The 8,470-nt window shown below is 43.3% G+C and overlaps 1 protein-coding gene across 2 annotated transcripts in view; it reads right to left on the reverse strand.

The window, feature by feature from the left end:
- Positions 1 to 7,447: 7,447 nt before the first annotated feature.
- Positions 7,448 to 8,470, reverse strand: part of LOC146376802 (phosphatidylinositol 3-kinase regulatory subunit alpha-like) — an 18,171-nt gene continuing 17,148 nt past the window's right edge. For both annotated transcript variants that reach the window (XM_084945952.1, XM_084945953.1), the window contains one exon: positions 7,448 to 8,470. This exon is cut by the window's right edge and continues 604 nt beyond it. The gene's annotated coding sequence lies outside the window, so the exon portion shown is untranslated.

Here is an 8,470-nt window from a genome sequence, read left to right on the forward strand (position 1 = left end):
AAGACCAGGACCTGTTCCAGCCTGCTGTGCAACGATGGGCAGCGACAAATCATATGTGACAGAGAATTTCACAACAGCCGGCTCTGAAGCCCACAGGCTGAAACTAATATTATTCTGCTTTATGATGATCTGTACAGGATGAAGAACAGCAAGAATCAACATCTGTACTTGTATTCTGTCTCTCTCTCACACACACACACACACACACACACACACACTCCTCAGAAAAATACCAATATACCAAAACTATATAAATAGTTTCAGTAAAAATATGAAAAATAATCAGTGTGTAAAAATTTTCATCAAATCAGTTTAAATCAAATCTGTCATATTATCTCTTCAGAGGACAAAGAGTTCATTATGTAATAACCTTATTTTTATGTCGCTGCTCATTCACTGCAGTCATTACATTAAAGTACATATGAACATTATAAACCACGATTCAGCATCATCACGCACATCAAATGGAAAAAGTTAACACACAGTAGCAGTTTCTCACTCTGCACTCTGCAAATCTGCTGTATTTAAAGGAAGTAATGACCAAAATCAATCTGTCATAATAAAGAGAATCACAACACAAACGCAGCTCAAAGGTAAAGCAGACACAAAGAAATTTAGACTCTGAGATTAAAAACAGGAGCAACAAACTGATTCATCTAAATAAGTTTGAGCAGGTGTGTGTGCTTTACCTGTTTCCTGAGCAGCTCTGCTCGCTCTGACCAATGACTGTATAAAACATGGACGACGCGACAGCTCCCCAAAAATCAAGCCAAAACATCTCTATCGCCCCCTGGTGTCTGGCTGCAGTATAGGTCATAAACCCCGCCTCCTCCATGTTAGGGGATGGGACTGGGGTCAGACTGAAATAAATTTATTCTCCTCAGATCATTTTTTTCCAAAGATTCTTTCTTTTGTTTTCAATAGTTCTCATCACGCTGATTGATGTCCAAGGGGTCTCCTCTCCCATAAGTCTGATTCTAATTCCTACCGCGGTGATGTTAAATTGGGGTGAAACGTCATCATAGCAGCTTTGACTGACAGCTGCAGTCACGGAGAAACTTGCGTATCTCTGTTCGGGAATAGCAGATAGAGCGTAGGCTCTGAGAGGAGGACCAGTGTTTACGCTACGAAAACACGACCGAGTGTTTTAACCTGACAGCCTGAGGTGTTCTTCAGTAAACTGGACTACCCGACAGAAGGACCCGAGGCCCCGCTGCACTTTCGGTAAGTTAAACGTGTTTGTAAGCTAATCCGTAACTACCGTCCTTAGCTCGGTCCTGAGACCTAGCTAGCTAAGATGAGGACTCGGCTGTCAGGGTTCGTTTAGCTGTGCAGGTGAATGAATTTACTAAAGAAATCAAGAGAAACGCCCCGGGCTGCTCAGTCACTAATTACTGTTACTGTACTTTTATTACAAGTATTATACTGTAAAAGCAACAGGCTGCATCCTGCTTCAGCTCCTGTGCAGAGTTGAATATTAAATATGTGCAAACAGCATGTTTTCAGTCTCTTGCCACATCTGTAAAGACAGTAACATTTTTTTAAAAGCTTGTACTTCAGTAACTCATTAATCAGGAACTATGGATTAAAGTACTGTAGTGTACTGTAATACTGAAAAAATGTAAGAGACAACTTCAGATCCTGAGTGTGTGAGGACAGAAGAATCAGCTTTGTTTCAATTTTGAGGGATAAAATTTATATCTGAGTTTGATGGTTCTGTTGTCTTTGTGAATACAGGAGCTGCCCTCAGATTCAGACCTCAGCACCACCCAGTGACAGCAGACAGATCATCCAACATGTTCACATGTTAACTGCAAAATGAACTGATGAAAACAGTACAAAGGTTAAAGTACCACATGTGCTGTAGTGAAAGCTGCAGCTTTATTGATAAAGTTAAAGACAAAAAAACAAAAGGATTAATCGCTCATGTAACTGTGTCACTATATATCAGCATTAACAGGACCTCAGTTTGTATCTCAGACCTGCACAGCTTCTGTTTTAAACACTTGATGTACTCAGCTGCATGAAGAGCATATGAGATTTTCTCTGACACAATTAAATAAAACCTGATGAAGGTCAAAGGTCGTCACTTGTATGTTGAACTACAAACTTGTGATCTGGAGTTCTTTCACAGTTTTTTGCAGATAGTGTGTTATTTACCATGAAGTGATGCAGAGTTATTCACACCAGAGTAACCAGAGAGGATCACATATTTTTAAATATATAACTTTCTACAGGACTGAATATGACATCTTTATGTAAAAGTCCGGAGCCTCTGGGGAGTATCCGAGTATTTATAACATTACTCAAACCAAAGGTCTCCATCACAGTGTTCATGAAATGCTGGGTTTATCCATCTCCTGGGGCGGGCCTACGGAGGAGCTCTGAAGATTTCCCTGTGAGGGAGCTGCTGGTGAAGATCATGAGTCCTGCTTGATCAATGCGATGAGCTTCAGTGTTCCTGGTGTTTCTTAAATGAAGCCTCTTTCAGTGGGTCAACAGAACTTCTGGCACAGGACAGCTGTGATGAAAGAAAGGGAAGAAGTTTCTCCAAACCTCTGGACCCAGAAACCCAGCTTGGTCCTGATGGTCTCCCTCACTAGTTTCTCCCCAGGGTGAATGTAGCTGTTGATATAATATGGACTCTATTATTAAATGAAAAGAACACATTAGACTACATTACTGAAACGTTCTGCTGATGTTTTTAAAGTCTCCATGTTACCAGGATGTAGAGATTTAAACAGTTTTAGATCCATGACACTCACAGTCTTATGTTAAAATCTCAAAGGACAGCATTATATTTTTGATATTAACAGTAACTCTGGGCTTCTGTAGAGTGTGCAGATGATCTCATCGCTGTCTAAAAATGGATTAAAAAAAACATAAGAAGTGCTGAATCCTTCAATAACACAGACTATTAGAGTAGCAGGTGTGTAGCATCGCTAACTAGCTAGCAACAAGCCTCCAACACAGTGCGTATGCTAGCGGCTAATCTAGCAAACGAATTAACAACAGAGCGATTTTAGAACTATGAGATGATAAGCTGTGTTTCTTTTTTATAACAGTGACATGGTTGTATTTACCTTAATTAAACGAGTCGTCAGTCGCGGTAAACCAGCAAAAAACTCGAGCCGCCGGGCTACGTAAAAAGTGTAGAGGGGCGTGTTTGCGGTCACGTCCAACGGGTGTGTGGGCGGGAGCGTTACACAGTCGCTCCACCCAAATTTGCAACATGGCAGCCTCCACAAGCGGGGTATTTTGCCTTCATTTTTACACAATGGGAGGAGGCGGGGTCGCGTCGTCCATCTTTTATACAGTCATTGGCTCTGACACACACAGCGTCTGCTTCTTGTCTCTTTGTCCCTCTGATGATAAGAAAGTGCTCGTGAGGATGGGCTGTACAGCCAATCAGAAGCTAAGAACTGCACAGCTCATCTTTGCTTTTCATGGGTTAGGTCAGGCCCCGCTGTTTGAGTGGTTGAGGATTCAACTTTATTGTCTTTACACATGTATAAATACATGGTAACAAAATACAGTTTGCATCTGATCAGAACTGCAAGAGCAGTAGGTGCAATAAGAACCGATTCTGTACAGATAGGGGTAACTATACAGATTCTGTTCATCTGGACGTCGTGTTTTCAATGGAAGAAACGTTTCGTCACTTGGATGTACTAGAGACAAACGTACAGATGTAGCAGTGTGAGGTAAACAGATCTACAGAGTCCTATGAACATATCTACAGTAGTGGAAGTTACTTAACAGACTATAGTAGTGAACAGTCTACGCACTATGACAGAGACTATACTGTGCCAGTGGTCTGAGTCCTACGCTATAGCAGTAACCAATGCGAGCATATGGCGTATATAGAGAATGAATGGCAGTCGTGATCATGGTCATTGGGAGGGATAACGGGATCTACCATCATAGCTCAAAACAATCTGAAAGATCTGTGAAGCTGAAGTTTAAAATCTGCACTGTTCACTTTACAAACACGTCAGATCAGATACAAGGAGCTGAATTCACAACACGCCGAAGACCGAAGAGAAAAAAGTGGCTCGTTTATTTCCCTGAAATGTCATGTGACCAACTCAAAACGGTTCTCTGTTGTTTGTTTGGCCCCCACGTGATGGTGTGTGTGCCCGATGACACCAGGGCCTGCTTCTAATGAGACGACCTGTGGTGTCCTGGGGGGCTCCTCCCAGGTCTGGACAAGGCATCACTGAGTTCCTGGACAGTCTGAGGTCCAACCTGATGGTGTCAGGTCGACAGAAACATAATGAGGTGCTCTGTTGGATTTAGGTCAGGCGGGCTTTGGGGCCAGTCAGTGATATTCATTTATCCTCCAGGAAGTGCCTGCAAACTCTGTCCACATGAGGCCGGGCGTTAGTGTGCACCAACGTAGAGTCTGCAGTGAGTGGAGGATTTCATCTCCGTACCTAATGGCAGTCAGGGTGGTGTTATCTAGCCTGTAGAGATCTGTCTGTACTTCCCTCCATGGATTTGCCTCCCAGACCATCACTGAGCCACCAAATCACTGATACAGAATCATGTTACACAGATCGTGTATGCCGATCGCTCTCCTTCAAACATCTGCATCAGTGCAGGTTAATGTCTGATATCTGGCTGTCATCTGACTGTTGTTCCACCTCTGCCTGTTCATTTTCTCATTAAAATAAACATTAATAATCATTTGTCCACTGCCACTTGAACGCAGCATGCATTTGTGATCTTGTGAGAAGCTGAGAGTGTGAAGACGATCTGTTTGTCCGAGGCGACCGACTCTGCATGCACAAAGATCGCAGGGCCTGTTCTAGCCTGCTGCTGTTTGTAGCTGCAGTAGCACCAACACAGGAAGAGTCTGACAATCAGAAACATTCATCAGGACAACAGTCAGATTAAAACAGCTGAACCAGTTTCATCAGGTGAACGATCTACGTTTTTTGGGTCATTATCCATCTGCACTGTAACACTGGCTCCACCATGTTGGTCACATGACGTGGTTTCCTTCAGATCATTGGCTGTTTCTCTCCTCCCGTCAGTCCGGTACTATGGAACCTTGGCTTCATGCGTTTTTCACACCTTTGGTCTGTTGTCTGAGTATATCTGCTTCTTTTGTCATAAACATGACTAAACTGCCAGTCAGTCAACTGTCCAATTACTTTTGACACTCTGAAAATGCTCGACTTTGTTTTTTAAACATGAATAAAAACTTTGGTTTAAAATCCTCTGTGGTGACGAGCAGAGTCATCAACAGTGTCGTTATTCAGATACTAACAAACTTAACTGTGTCTCTGTAAACACCTGAGATATCACAGAATGAAGCTTGGAGTCGTAGCAGCACTCGGACCTGTGAAGCAGATGGCTGAGCTGATGTGCCCGAACGCGTCTGAACACTACGTGTAGATAACATGCAGGGACTTGAAGCGGGGCAGACATTTAAAAAGTGAAAGTACGAACATGTGGCCGCGCTGTGTGTAAATATGTCAATAAAAACAGAGCTCAATTTTCTCATAAATAAATATTTTATTCATTTATCCTGTAAACGGTTTAAACTGGAAAATGCACCATCTTAAGAAAAATATGAGCGCAAACCTTGACACGCCTGGACCGTCTACTCATGTCGTTTCTCCATCACCCTGGTGGTGGCCTCTGATGTAAAGGGACAAAAACGACAGCTTGTAAAATAATAAACGTCAGTCTAGGAGCTCAGAGATAACGTAGACACTCAGCAGCTATGTGCGGAAAAGCTCTTTTTCATTGACAGCCTCTATTTTCAGCAGGACAATGTTAAACCACACGCAGCAGGACTTCGTGGCAGACGAGTCCAGCTGCAGCTGCAGCGCTGTGCTGCTGTCTGAAACTGAAAATGAGAAACTCGACATTGCAAAATTGAGCCGCCTTCACCTCTGCAGCCTGCAGCGGCTGATTCACCTCATCAACAACCTCCTGCGTTCGTTGGCTCGCTGTGCTTAAAAAACGTCTTCTGAGAAGATGAAGTTTTGTGGAGCTCAAAAGAGAAATACAATCATTTTACTCAGATTTAAAAACATTTATTGACCAAAACAACTTTAATGTGAATCCTTGGAAGTAAAAAGATTCTGTTTCTGATCGTACACGACTGCTTTCTGTTCTCAAATGTAAATGAAGTACACATCTGTGTGGGGTCAAAGCTGTGTGCTCAGAGGAGACGATGAGGCTGAACGGACCAATCGGGATGGAGGCGACGACTCAGGTCGAGCCCTGCCCCCTGGTGGTCATTTGGTGGTATCAGCTGGTTAAGCTGCAGATTAAAAAGCATGTTTGAGATAAACCGAAGCACGAGGTGGTGCCTGACTCGACACAGAGCTCAGGCTTTAACGTCATTCATGGACACGTTTAAACACGTCAACCTGACAGGAAACCGTTTTTCAATTTCTAGTACTTTAAAAATATTAAATATTTTCTGATATTTTTAAATATTTTAAAAACTATTTAAAAAAATATGGTTGTTGTTGTAATACTTCTGGAATAATTTAGTGGTTCCACGGGATAGTACAGATACAATTAGTACTGAAAACCTTTAATTTCTTATAAGACTAATGAAATGAATCAGTGTTGTTGGTATTATGCAGCGTCCACAGTCACATTATTTGATGGATGTGCAGGTTGTGTTTGACGTGTCAGCTGTTTTATACTCAAACCTATTGTAACATAATTACACATTTACAGCTGTTAAAATCCTCTGATGTACAATAAAAAAAACCTTCTTACTTTAGAATAAAACAGTGTTAAAACTTATAAACCTGTTTAATGTTACGATGACCAAAGCAGCGCTGCTGGTTTCAGCCTCCTTACAACACGAGAAGTCACATCGCAGCTTCACTTTTCATCTACAACCCTAAAAGTTCATTTAAAACCAAAAACTTAGTGTTTAAAAACAAAGATTCGATTATTTAAACAGGTTACAGAGAAAAGTTTGTCCTTCTTGTTCGACAGTAAATATTTTTACAAATTGAGATCACGTCATGGAGCAGTGACTCCATCACATTCAGCTGTTTTGTGCAGTAACTTTAAGAAGATGTGGAAATGTTTACTTTCAAACGCTGAAAAGCATCTTTGGGCGTCGATCTGAAGCATCGACCAGCGCGCCACTGAGCCGTGTTGATCCTGATCCAGCAGGGAGACCTTCCCTCTGCTGTGGCCTGTTCTAAGCAGCCCGATATGAACCTTCAAATTTTACCCAGAATGCACTTTGAAGTTTTCTCCAGTGAATCAAATCGATCAAACAACGATGCTCGTTCCTGCTCGCGTGTCGGGGGTCAGGGTTAACACCTCCACGTAGCCGGAGAACCTGCAGCTCTGTTACATCAGCTGAGTTTACTGTACAAATCAATCGGCTGATTTTCAGCGAGCACTGAAACGTGATGCTGACGCTAAACTGAGCACAGACTGACGACAAACAGACGCGTCAATGTTTCAGCGTAAAGGCCGACATTTTTGTTTATTCCAGCTTCCAAACAGTTCATCTCAAACATTTTACAGTTTTGGTTTTAGTAACAGGCGTCACAAAGTCCACAAACCTGAAGCATCCACGTCTCAAACGTCTCAGCGGGAGTTCAGGCCACGCCTCCGTACTGAGCGTCACAGTGGGGCGTGTCCTCTAACGAGCCACACAGGAAAATAATAATAAGCCATAAAAACCTCGTCAGTGGTCGAACTGAGCAAACTGTTTAGTCCGAAGTTCAGGAAACTCGATTCCACGACTGAAACGATCCACCGCTCGTTTATGATCGACCTCGGTTCTGATCCAGACCTCGGACTTGTGCTGACGGGCGCGTAATGAAAAGAAGAATTAAAGAGCGGCGAAGTCCAAGATGCACAAACTGAAGGAACCGAAACACGGGAGGGAGGGGGGACGAGTCCTCGCTCGGTCGGGTTTAGCCCTCGTCCAGAGTCAGTGTTCACACCGACGCCTCTTCATCATCATCGTCCTGCTCTCGTCTCACAGTTCGGCCGAGCTGCAGCCGGATCAGCGCCATGATTAAAGCGTTCATCATCCCGACGTGCCCGCTGCGCTCAGGCCGAACACGTGCCCGTATCACGCTGGATCAGACCCGTCGGGCTGAGCTTCGTTTCCCCCTCAGACTGAAACATGTTCTTCAACAACGCCAGCGCACGACCTGCTGTGACTCTGATCCACATCACAAAGAACAAAAGGCTGAAATCAAAGAGCCAAAATGATTTTTTAACTTTTTAAATCAAACGTATTAATGTTTACATGTGTCGAGTTTGCACGAAGGACAGGAAACTGTTGCACAAAGTTAAAAACTAAACACAGGCGGGGAAACATGGGCGCAGCTGCAGGGTCACAGTCAGGAAACACCTTCACCTGCATTCTACCTGAACGCCACCAGAGGGCGACAAAAACACTTCCAGTCCTACAGAAGTCTGAGGAACCAATGACCTCTGACCTCTGCTCATTTTGGGTCAT

This window comes from Perissodus microlepis, chromosome 12 (assembly GCF_051167445.1).
Source record: "Perissodus microlepis isolate ML-2025 ecotype Zambia chromosome 12, ASM5116744v1, whole genome shotgun sequence".
In the NCBI taxonomy this organism is placed as follows: domain Eukaryota; kingdom Metazoa; phylum Chordata; class Actinopteri; order Cichliformes; family Cichlidae; genus Perissodus; species Perissodus microlepis.